Source organism: Spodoptera frugiperda, chromosome 25, assembly GCF_023101765.2.
Source record: "Spodoptera frugiperda isolate SF20-4 chromosome 25, AGI-APGP_CSIRO_Sfru_2.0, whole genome shotgun sequence".
Classification (NCBI taxonomy): domain Eukaryota; kingdom Metazoa; phylum Arthropoda; class Insecta; order Lepidoptera; family Noctuidae; genus Spodoptera; species Spodoptera frugiperda.
This window is the reverse complement of record NC_064236.1, coordinates 14,529,720-14,542,958: the sequence shown is the minus strand read 5'-3', so window position 1 is coordinate 14,542,958 and position 13,239 is coordinate 14,529,720. Positions and strand designations below refer to the sequence as shown.

Here is a 13,239-nt window from a genome sequence, read left to right as displayed (position 1 = left end):
ATCCCTATAACGTAGCTGACGTTGCTGGTTATATTTTACATTACTTTACAAATTTCTTTTGAAGACAAACTGTGAATAGAATATTTCTATGAAGGAGAACTTGTTAAAAACCCCCAGTTAGCTTTAAATCTAACCCTTTTAGGTTTTTAGGTCTAAAGTAGTTTAACAAGATACACCCATAGATGGCGTTAGCAGTGCTTTAAAAGCTTTGTTGATGGTTCGAGGGGTGGGATTTGATCGAGTCTGTACTACTCGTACTGTAGCTAAGTGTATATAATAATTTTGCACCCAGCTTAGTTAGGGTTTGAGTAGTTTCTTTTAATCTTAGTTTATTAAGGAGGGGTTGTTCATAATCACGAACATAGAAAAACTTAAATATTATATTGAGATATATTTATTTAAAATTCTCTAAAATTACGTTTTTAAATATTAAGTAATTATAAAACATAAATTAAAATAATATTAAACATTTAAAAATAGGAGCCGACTAGTAGCGGGAGCATGGACCAAACTCCCGGTGGTTAGGGCTCCAGAGACAGAAACCTCCTCACAATACCTGCTGTTTCGAGGAGCACTGCCTTCTGCATCAGGCCCTTGATCCACCCGCCCAACGCCAGCCTCCTAAGGTGGTTGTCGAGGCTCTTAGGGATTAACCTATTGGTAGACACGACTATCAGCACAAAGATAGTCGAATCCACATTCCATATGTCAACAACCCGAGCCAAGTCAAAATATTTTATTTATTTGTTTATCTTTCTCAGCTTTCATGAGGTTCTCGTCATGGGGGATGACGACAACGATTATCATCGCGCGGCGCGCTTGTCGGTCTATCACCATTATTTTAGATTTATTGGCTACAATAGAACTGTCAGTGATGATAGATCGATCCCAGTACAACGTGATATGGCTGTTTTCAAGAACTGGGTCGGGCACTGACTTGTAGTGTGGAACCTCAAGCTCACTGCTGCTACTTCTCGATGCATACCCCCGTTTACTATCATAATTATTATATTATTAACTATGTAACATGCAAAATTTACAATCTACGCTTAACTCCCAAATAAACTAATTTATAGATTAATTTAGCTGATTAGATATTGGAAAAGCAAGGATTGTGTTCCATACTCCTAATTCACGTAAATTTATAGTTTGAGTAGTTAATCTCTTAGATTATTGATTCTTTTTTCCCTAGTTTAAAAATATGTCTCAAGCAACTTGTATTACATACAAAATAATTCTATTAAACATAACTTATTGAAAAACCCGGTTTATTTCATTATCGCTTATTCTAAAATCGTTTTACAAGTAGTCTCCATAGATTGCGTAATAGCACCTTTAAGAGGTAAATAAAGTTCATAACCAGCTCTTGTGGTGATTCGAGTCGAGGGGTGAGAATATTATAGTTATGTAGGTAGGTAGGTCTTTAATCGCTAAATATAGTACTTTGTTGCGTACAAGGGGAAAGTATTTTGAGTTAGTAATGACAGAAATATTATGGAAATATACGATTAAAGTACCAGAACCCTTTACAATTCAACAGGGTGGATTCAGGTTAGGGGAGCAGTACTTTTCTTTCTTTTCAACAAAAAGAACTTTTTTATACAAAAAAACTTTCTTAAACAAAAATTAAACAAAATAATATTTGGGGTGTCTTTATTTCCAAGTAACATTACATTATAAATAGGTTTAAAACTAGGCAACACGAGCGCGTAGCTGATTCATCATCATCATCGTGTCAGCCACAAGACCTCCATTGTTGAACATAGGCCTCCCTCAGTGACTTCCAGATCAGCCATTTGGAAACAGCCTGCAACCAGCGACTATGGGATAAATTTATTAGGTCACCTGTTGTTTGGGCTCGCTGTTATAACAGCGGTAAGAAGACGCAGGTGCTTACCGGACACTGAAGTTCCGGACAGATGCCTACGTATCTGTTTCGGATTCGGCAGGAGGCAACGCCCGGGTGTCGTCATTGCGAGAACAACACAGAGGACACGGTGGAGCATACAGTAGCGGTGTGCTCTGGATGGGCTCAGCACCGCCGTGTCTGGATGTGATCGGCGACGGTGACCTCTCGCGTCCGGCTCTGATTCAGGCCATGGTGGTCTTCTCTTTCTGCGAAGCAGTCATGCTAGCTAAGGAGGAGGCGGAGCGTTTGAGGAAACGATCCTCCTTACGCCTAAACCGTCGCGGAAGACACTCCAAGCGTCGGGGATCGCATGTCGATCTCCAGCCATCGTAAGTGCGGGTCTGCGGACGGCGAGCAAGGGTAGCTCGCCGCCCGACCAGAACCAAACCCGTGCGTACGGCGCGTTGCCTTCCGCGCGCGCCTCTAAGTACCAGACCAATGGAGCCCAGTAGGGCTAATGCCCGATCCGGAGCTGCGGAAAACGTAAAATATTACCGGGGCTCCGGCTCAAAGCAGGAGAAGGAACAGGGTGGTTTTTAGTCAGTACACACTCCCTATCGCCTCACCCAAGGCGGGAGAAGACATTGGATGATTTTTTCCCCCTCAAAAAAGATCACCTGTTGTTGCTGATTACTGTTAACTCTGGTGGAGTTGACTTGAAGCAGGTCTACCACCAACAGAAGTAGCAGCAACAGCTCTATCAGCTAGAGCAGATAGCTCTATCAGCTAGAGCAAATAGCTCTAGGTACCAGCTTGTGTATATAGCTCTACCAACTACAGTATATAGCTCTACCAGCTAGAGTATATAGCTCTACCAGCTACAGTATATAGCTCTACCAGCTACAGTATATAGCTCTACCAGCTAGAGTATATAGCTCTACCAGCTAGAGTATATAGCTCTACCAGCTTGTGTATATAGCTCTACCAGCTTGTGTATATAGCTCTACCAGCTAGAGTATATAGCTCTACCAGCTAGAGTATATAGCTCTACCAGCTAGAGTTTATAGCTCTACCAGCTAGGGAACATGGCACTACCAGCTAGAGCAAATAGCTCTACTAGTTAGAGCACATAGTTCTACCAGTTAAAGTACAGAGCTCTACCAGCTAGAGCAGATATAAAGTAAGTCCCCTCTTTGAGGAGTGGTTTGAGAGGCGCCACGGCGTCCCCATATACCGGCTGACGCAGGTGCTTACCGGATATGGGAGCTTCGGTAGGTTCCTGTTTCTGATTAAGCGGGAGGTAACGGCCCGGTGTCATCACTGTGAAGACCGCCCGGAGGACACGGTGGAGCATACAGAGACGGTGTGCCCTGCATGGGCTGAGCGCCGCCGTGTTCTCATCATCATGGATGTGGTCAGCGACGGCGACTTCTCGCGTCCGGCATTGGTTGCGGAGCGACGGGGATTGGGAAGCTAAGGAGGCGGGACGCATGAGGGAACAAACCTTCTCACGCCTTAGCCGTCGCGAGAGAGCCAGCCTTCTCTTGGTAACATTAGGTTATGTGATGCAAACTTGGCATTATTAAACTCGTTCCTATTTGCACCTTGCATCAATTAGGAGTGTCTTTACCGTTTTTCACTTAGTCATGTAAAAGGGGTGCCTGTTATTGGCTATCACAGAATCCCAAGATTTTCGAAAATACAATGAGCCAACCCAGACAGTTATAGCAGGTGATATTGTATACAAAGTACTGTTCCCCATTAACCTTGAAATATCGCAGCATCCCGTACTTGTGAATAACAGACACCCCTTTTGTCACCGAGACCCCGGCTGCTATTTCCGTTTCACCCGTGTTTTAGACCGGACCTATCTCTTCAATACCATTTCGCAGTTAGAAATGAGTTTATGCAGCTCGACATGATCCAAGCTTGCACTGTACAATCTGGTGTTATTATGATAGAACCAGATTTTATTGAGGGCATGGGAACAGTGAGGAGGATTTGTTAAGTCTCAAGGTTATGTTTGCACTCGGGTCTTTCCCCATCAACCTTGAAATATCGCAGCATTTCGTGTACCGTTTAACAGACACCCCTTTTGACACCGAGACACCGGCTGCTGGCCCCTTTCACCAACGTTGTTACACGACCAGTCCTATTCAATATTTGCAGTCAGGCATGAGTTTCTGCATTCAGCTCGACATGACTCCATCTTGCACTACATACCTGGTACCACACTGGTAAGTCTCAAGGTTATGTTTGCTATGGGGTCGATATTAAGGCTAATCTGAAATAGTCTCAAATGGTCTTTTGATGAATTAGTTAGTTAGTTTTAACCGTTTTGAAAGTTTTGTGGATTGATCGTAGCTAATTCTGTATCATCATCGCCATTCGTCGCAGTAGTGCAATTTAACTTACTTGTTGATTTCCGTTAAACGACACACTATCACTTTTAAACATTATTTCATAAAATAAAGTCAAATTCTGGTTTTCCCTATGTAATAATCCAAATACGGCAGCATTTGAGCTTAATTTCCATCCCAGTGCAAACATAACCTTGTACATTAGGAGAGTCCTTATTGTTCCCATGTCCTCAATAAATTTTGGATCTACCATTATAGCACCTGTCTGCAAATATTGAAAAGGCCAGTCGTATAAAAACTTCATGTATTTTAAGAGGGGTATTTGAACCGACATAATGTTTAACTGGCATAATAATGGAGAAACTTGTCTGCACATTGTATTGATTAGGACCGGTTGCTGTGTCCCTTTCATGTGGTTATGAATAAGGGCTATTGAGTTTTGGTATGCCATGATCTTCTAAAGTTCAACCTCACCTGCCGCATCTGTCTGGAATAGTCTCAACAGGTCTTTTATTAACTAATTTACAGTTTTTATTATTTTGGAAGTTGGCTGATCCGTTGATTGCAACTAAAGAATTATGTGTCATCATCGCCAATCACTGAATTATAATTATTAATTCTAATACAAAAACGCAATCAAAAATTGCTCATAATTATCGTGCAATTGTTTGGTCTGATACCTACACAACAGCATTTCCATCCCCATTATATGGGTGGTTGGCAGAACTATGCGCTTCTGACGAAACATTCTGCCTCGCACAGCAAAACTGTGAAATGAGCTGTGGTTAGCGGTATTTCCGAACAGAAACGAGGACAACCTTCAAGAAAATAGCTTATTCATTTTTAAAAGGCCGACAACGTTTCTGTGACTCCTCTGACCCGTCTGCGCGCTTGCCCTACTTCATAAAAAAAACCGTATCTGACCTTAATGTCCACCCGAGAGCAAACATAACCTTGAGACTTAAGGACTGAGTCCCTCGTGTTCCCATGTCCTTAATAAAATCTGGTTATACCTTTATAGTACCAGGTATGTAGTGCAAGATTGAGTAATACCGAGCTGCATGCAGAAACTCCTGCCTGTCTGCCAATATTGAATAGGACTGGTCGTGTAACAACGTTGGTGAAAGGGGCCAGCAGCCGGTGTCTCGGTGTCAAAAGGGGTGTCTGTTAAACGGTACACGAAATGCTGCGATATTTCAAGGTTGATGGGGAAAGACCCGACTGCAAACATAACCTTGAGACTTTACAAATCCCCTCACTGTTCCAATGTCCTCAATAAAATCTGGTTCTATTTTGCAAAGTATCATAATAACACCAGATTATGCAGCGCAAGCTTGAATCACGTCGAGCTGAATGCAGAAACTCGTTTCGGTTTGCAAAATGGTATTGAAGAGAATAGAACGGTCGTGTAAAACACAGGAGAAAGGGGATAGTAGCCGGTATCTCAGTCTCAAAAGGAAACGTCTGCTACTCTGTTGGTTGCTGCGATATTTGAAACATGAAACTTAGAAGGGGTAAGAATAGGCGTTGTGTACAACGTCACCTGCCACATAGTATCAGTTATATACTCGATAAACTCAATGCTATTTTGGTTATAATTAGATTATTTCTCGAAACTGCTTATTTAATCTTTAACATAGTACCTGTTCATTGTGGATCTTTAAACTGAATCTTCCTGTATTTTGTTTTAATGAAATTGTATATCAAGGTGCGGGTTCGAAACCTAGCGAGAAATAATGTGAATTTTCCGAATTACATGTATTTTATACAGATAAATTAATTTAGACCACTAATATACGGTGAAGGAAAACTGGTTAATACTATGTATTTTTTAATACATTTTTACACGTTTATTTCAAAAATCAATGGTAATATTGCGTTTTTAAAATAATTGACGACGGTCAGTATTTAGGTATAATAAAAGGGGTGTATGTTACAATTAAGGGACGCTGCGATGTTTCAAGGTTACTGGGGAATGAGGGATACGTGTATGACGTCACCGCCATTAGTCTGGCTGTATCCCTATTATTCTCTCGAGTAATCTACTTTATTATTGTCTATTTTTAGTGTTCTAATGAGATGAGTTTGTTAGTATCTCTTATGCTATCGGTATTGGCTATTTAGTATACGATTGTTTATTATATGTACATTTATCGTTCATAATCCATCCACTTTTCAGTAACTAACCAAACTACAATAGATGGCTTTAATGTTCGTACCATGAGATGTTTTGATGTCAACTACCCTCGCTATAGTTGAATCTATATCGTTCGTAGTATCGTTCACTATTGTTAACAACCACTGGGAACACCAGACGGATCTAACCTAATATTATTTAATTATTAAGTATTACTCATATTATATATTAAACCTCTTTTATCATTCCAAAAAGTATATAAATTGATTTAAAAAATAATTGCTTAAAAATGGAACATCAAGGATTAAAAAATGGAATGGCGGGAAATTGTTAATTAAAAATTGTTCGATGACTAAGAATAAATTTGTATTTGCTGAAAAGTTTTAAATTTAATTTTATCTTGAACTAACACTATATTTCCAACTTCAACTATCGTAGTTCTAACTCTTTTTATTCACATTACTCAGAGAGAGAGAAAAGGCTGATTATGTTTCAAATCGAAATGGTGATATTAACCAAATAAAAATACAAGACATCGGTTACACATTATTTGGTATTATTGTGACCATTTTCAATTTATTAGTATTTCTTTGACATTGATTGTCAGCCGGACATTTTTGTAGCATGCTTGTTTCCGTGACATATTGGGAGTGCGAATACATATATTACCTAAATTGTTTAAAAAAATGCCTGAGACAAGTGCAACCCAATTCGAGATGATGGTAGATTTTATGGAAAGGTAAGTGTTTCATGAGATAATAATATTTCATACGTTTTATTTACTTAATTTAATAATAATTATCAAAGAAGCTTGTTTTTTTTTGCGTCAGAAAATGCTTGAGCCTTTTTTACCAAAATAACGTTGTGATATAACACTTAGCTTCCTCTAAGATGAGGAATGCAAAAGATCGAAGTGGTTAGGTTGATTAATATGTATTTCTGGTAAGTATAGTTGTGTACAACATATGATTTTGTTTATACAGAAATGGAGACCTAAGCAAACCCACAGAAGGGCCAAGTGGGAGACTAAATAATTTAAAGACCTGGTCTGAACTGGCAAATATTTTAAATGCCGATGCTGCAGGAGATACCAAATCTACTGACAAATGGACAAAGGTTTGTGAGTCAAGGGTTTAAAACATAATTCCTATTACCTAGGTATAGATTATTCTAAGGTGGAGTGAAATTTTCTATTTTATTTACACTTTTGGAACAAAAATAATATACACATACTAGCTCGAATATTCAATTGAAATACAACTTATGATAAAATATTTTTTGTGTGTGTAGTGTTTTGAAGAATAATACAAAAAGGAATGCAGCTGGAATTTATAGAGCTGCAAGTGGAACTGGTGGTGGGCCAGCTACAAAATTAAAACTGAACGGGCTTGAGGAACGAGTTCTCAATCTTGTCGGGACTCAGTCAGCAACCGGATTTACGGAGGTGTTGGAAATTGGCTTAAACCAGGTTAGGTTGGTTGTGGTAATTAATATTGGTTCTTTCTGGACATGGTTGCTTTGGGAATTACTTACCATACAGGCCGGAAACAGACGTCGGGGCCATCACTGCAAATGACGGCTTGGAGGATACGGCGCTACGGCGCAGCATACGCTCGTTGAGTGTACTGCATGTGTTGCGCCATGAACTCATTACAGTGCTCGGCGGGAATGATCTCTCACTGTTAACTGTCGTGCAAGCCATGGTTATGTTTACGGAGGCGGTAAATCTGCAGGGACAACCCGTGTCACGGCCACAGGCAGAGGATAAACACCGCGGTGGTTAAACATGAAGTTCAATGGATACTGATAAACCATTCTAATAAAGTTTTTGATTCTATTTAAAATAAAACTCATTGTTATTACAGGAAATCGTCTCAGAATAAATTGGGCCAGCTACATCACCACCACCAGCTACCCAACACGTATTAGAAGTTTGTGAGTTCAAATAAAATTGTATATAACATAACATATATGACACAAGTAGGTAGGTACTTACTGGACAGGAATAATATTACTAATCGAACGACCTGCGTGTCTAGCTCTTTTGTTGTTTTTAAAGAAGAGGCTATAAAATGTAACAAATTTTTGTAAACAGCATACATAAAATTAGTAATGGTTGTGACTTTATTAATTTTCAGCATTTCAGTGGAATACACAACCTATGGAATATGGTGATGTAGCACTTGAGCCTGCCATCTTGAGTATGCCTCAGCCAAAAGCCAGCCCGCCTCCATCAAACCCACAGTCTGTACGGGTTTCTCCCAGACGACATGCCAGACAGCAAGTTAGAAACTGCTGCATTAGAGGATGATCGACAGGAGCAGAGAAAATTTCAAAGTAACATGCGTAAAATACTTGAAAATAATTTCGAAAATATTAGTGTCACAAAATTCATAAAATTATATCGGCTCACAAAAGAAGTTTTTAAAAAAATGTGCGATTTGTTACGCCAACACACGAATTTGAAATCATCTCAAAGGGTTTCATTAGAATCCAAGGTAAGCCTAACCTAGGGCTTAGAATAATTGCTTTGATAACCCCATAGAAACAAGTAAGTTTCCTAATCGTTTTTACAGGTATTATATGCTATTTTATGCTCACGGGGACTATCAGCGTGTTGTTGGGGAGGCAAACCATTTTTCCCAAGAAGCCATGAGTGTATAATACAAGAAGTCACTGCAGCTTTGAACCATCCAGCTATCGCAAACATTTTTATAAAGTTCCCAACGACGCGCCAGGAACGAGATTTGGTTAAACAAGGGTAAAAAACTATTACTAAAGTTTTGCCATTAGTACACACAGTTTTAATAAGCATCTTATAAGGATTCTGTTTAGTTTTTACAGGAAATATCAAATTCCTGGTGTCATTGGTTGCATAGATGGCAGCCACTTTAAAATTTTTAAGCCCAATCATGAAGTGGAGCATCTATTTTATTGCAGAAAAAATTATCATTCCTTGGATGTCCAAATGGTAATTACTTAATTATGTATTAAATTTGATATATATTATGTAATACATATTAAATCACCTGGCACTGATGATTCTTATGTTGTTGCTACATTTCAGATTTGTGATTCTGACTGTAAAATAATGTCAGTTAATTCGAAGTTTGGTGGAGCAACCCATGATGCCTTTATATGGGAGAATAGCGATGTCAATAATTACATACAATGATTGCATCGAAGTAATGAATCATCGTGGCTCCTGGGTGAGTGTATCAAATATACCAAAAGAGTACCATCAATAAAAATCTCTTCGATGTGATGTTTTTTTCATAATTAATGAGAAATCATGTGTATTCTTTATTACAGGTGATTCTGCATATCCACAAAGGCCATGGATGATGACGCCTTATGCAGAATCATCTAACCCAATTGCAGAAATGTACAACAAAAAACATAGTGCGACTAGAGTTGTAATTGAAAATACTTTTGGTCGACTGAAAAATCGGTGTGTGCAAAGACAGGGTTTTGCACTATAAACAAGCCAAGTGTGCACAAATAATTATTGCGTGTTGCATACTGCACAACATTGCCACCGATTTTAACATTCCAGACCCTGAGAACAGTGCTTTGACAGGTTAGTTGCAAAATGCACGTGTTTGTATTATTAATAATGCACAAGTTTTTGATGAAATATGTTATTTGTTTTATTTACAGACACATCTGTCAATGATCCAGTGCATGAGCATGAGACCAATAATGATTTGTTACTGGGAAGATCTGTGCGGACATCTTCTGAACAGCAATCACTACTTGATAAAAGCAATATTCATATGTTTTCATTTTATCTAATGTTAGAATACTCATGTTTTTGACGTGATGATTATTAGCCAGACAGTCCTAACCTGATCAGACGAATGCTAGTCATGCTGACCCGTACTTGTGGCTAGCTAAAATAAAAAGATAGGTTTACCGACCCTTCCAACCCCTGTTCCTTTTCACATAGCCGTTTTTGTTCCAATTCAACATTGAGTATTATTATAGTCTCACAAAGGAAAAAATATATAATAAAAAAGGATGATATAATAATATGTTGCGAGGATCTTTCTACCTTTCAAGATTTCCAAGACTTTTTAGATAAACGTTTTAGAGCACTAGAATTAAATTTGTAGAACCTCAAAGTAGTCAATCTAAAGATACTACAACTACTAAATCGTTTCATGTAGTTTCAAAAGATTCCTGTCCTCATTGTTCCAAACAACATCTCTTATGTCATTGTAAGAAGTTTGCTGAAAAATTGGTAGAACAATGGCGAAACATAGTAAAACCTCATGGTTTGTGTTTCAATTGCCTTCGCTCAAGTCATCGTAGTATTCATTGTCGTGTAAATACCAAATGCAGGATTTGAAAAAGAAAGCATCACACACTCTTGCATCAGAAACAATGCAAGGATTCAAATACGGAGAAAAGCTACTCTGCATCTCCGATTGAAATGAACCCATCGAACGAGGCCACGGCTGAACCTCATATAAACACTCATTTTACTCGAAATATTCATAGTCAAGTCGTACTATTTATAGCTCGTGTTCAGGCTAGGTCGAATAATGGGCTTTCACAAGTTTTGAGAGCCTTGTTAGACCAGCCAGGGTTCTCAAGCTTCATTCATTACAGAAACTGCGGTTCAGAAACTTAAGCTAAAGAAGATAGCGGTAAAAAATTCTGTCTTAGGTGTAGGTGGAAGTCAGAGCAACTTGACATCCAAATTCATGGTTAGGATAAATATTAAGTCTATACAGGATCCTAAGTTCAATGTCAATGTCAAACGAGCGTGTTTGTTGAGGTTATATTTATGGAAGAAAAATTTCAAGATATTTAATATTTAATGAAATCAATTTGTGAGTTGCGTTACGGAATTCGTACGTAGAAGGCGTATTTCTTATTTTGTGCTAATTAGCTGACGTCACTCACCCTGTGCCGCTCTAAACCACGTTGTTTCAGATGTGGCCAGGATCATCCTGGCGATGGCTGTCAAATTTCAGAAATTGATGCGCATTGTGTAAATTGTAATGGCAACCATTTTGCCAACTATAATAGTTGCCCTGAACTGGGCCGCCAAAAGAGCATCAAAGCTTTGATGGCGGAAAAGTCGATTTCCTATGCGGAAGCAAGCCAGGTATTTCCTATAGTAAAGAGGTCTTATGCCGAAGTGTCAAAGTCACTTCCCAATTGCATTGACTCCTCTCCTAATAAAAAAACATCCTAACAAAGATCAGCCCACAAGAAAACTGTCTTCCTCAAATCCAAATCTCATGGTCCCTTCTCTCCTAGTTACGATAAGAAGGCTCATCAGGCGCTTATCCACAACTATTCATTTTCTCCATTCAAAAATGGTTGCGCTATTCCAGTGGAATCCGGAACCAATCCTCTTAGCTCCAAAGACATTTTAACCATTATTTCCAACATGTTAAGGGCAGTGTTATCAAACCCTGCCCAAATTGTACCGGACCACGTTGCACACCGACTAGCTACAATACTGGATTATATCTACAAAATTCCATCCGTTAACTCTACTGCAGTGGAACGTGAGGAGTGCTCTTCCCAGGAAGAGTGACTTGCTGTATCTTATAAATAATTTTAAACCATCTATCTGTGGCATTGCTGAGACGTGGCTCCGACCGAATTCTAATTTCGGTATCCCGTGTTTCAGTGTTGTCTGACAAGACAAAGCAGATGGCTATGGAGGGTGTTCTTTGTTAGTAAATAACAAAGTATCCCCAGATTCCGCTACCCTTCGTTGGCGATGACATAAATGTTGTTACTGTTAAGGCTGAGGACATAAATATTTGTATGTTTTATATTGCTTACCTCAATACTGATATTTTGATTACAATAAAAAAAAATGTTATCTTCCGTAAGTGGCCCATTACTTATAATGGGCGACTTCAACTGCCATCATTATAGATGGGGTTCAGAGGTGTGTGATAGTATCGGTATTGAATTAGTGGACAAGGATGGCAGAGATTTTGTGCTGAGCCCATCCACTCATGTTACTCAGTGTTACTTGTACTTACTTGTTGCAAATCCACTTCTCATGGAACAAACTTTCAATGTTCTGCAAGAATATGTATGCGTTTTATACAACGTAAAAGCAAGAAAAACAGTCAACGAAGCAAGGTGTATCATATTTGAAAGGATTTATACGCCGAAAAGTAGTAATGAAGCTTTCAAAAAGACAGCTATGAAATTGGAAGCAACGTCGTTTCCCCCTTGTTTCCGGGAGTTGGAGCAGCAGCTGAAAAGAAGTATCTACATAGCACAGATTTGGTGTAATGCCTACAAACAAGTACCGTCGACCTTGTTTCCAATAAATTATGGGTGGGTTCTCAATGACGGTCGGTACGATTTCGATTGGTTTCACGGCGAGGAATGCCCCCAAAAAGTCTGTGACATAACGGAACCGGATGCGGAATCAGGCGAAGAAGATGATGACGTCATTTTACCAATGATTTTACTTGTACAATAAAATTAATGGCACAAAACTGCGAGCTTGGACAGTGGCAAGAACGCCTAGTTAAAATAATATTCATATGTAACATGCTTCAAGAATACAACTACAAAAGAGAAAAAATATTACTTGAGGATAAGTTGGATTTTGATAAGGCCTTGGATAAGACATTGTCTATGTTCTTATGTCAATTAATAAAAGATTGTCAGCGTAAACTATTTTCACAAATGTTTTAATATTATATCCTCACAAAATACCAGTACTCTCCAACCCCAATATTTGGTCCTTCGAGCATCTGAGGAATCGAGGAGGTACAGGAAATACGTTTGCACGAAATGTTAACACGAGCCAGAGCTCGCAGCAAAATGTCGTCACCTTCAGCCTCTACCAAAGATGGTTCGAGAAATCTTCCAACGCACATGAGTCAATCTTCAAAAGCGGCTAG

At 39.0% G+C, this 13,239-nt stretch overlaps 1 pseudogene; it reads left to right on the top strand.

Annotated features, from left to right (window-relative positions):
- The first annotated feature begins 8,809 nt into the window (after nucleotides 1–8,809).
- On the top strand, nucleotides 8,810–13,239 carry LOC126912460 (putative nuclease HARBI1; annotated as a pseudogene).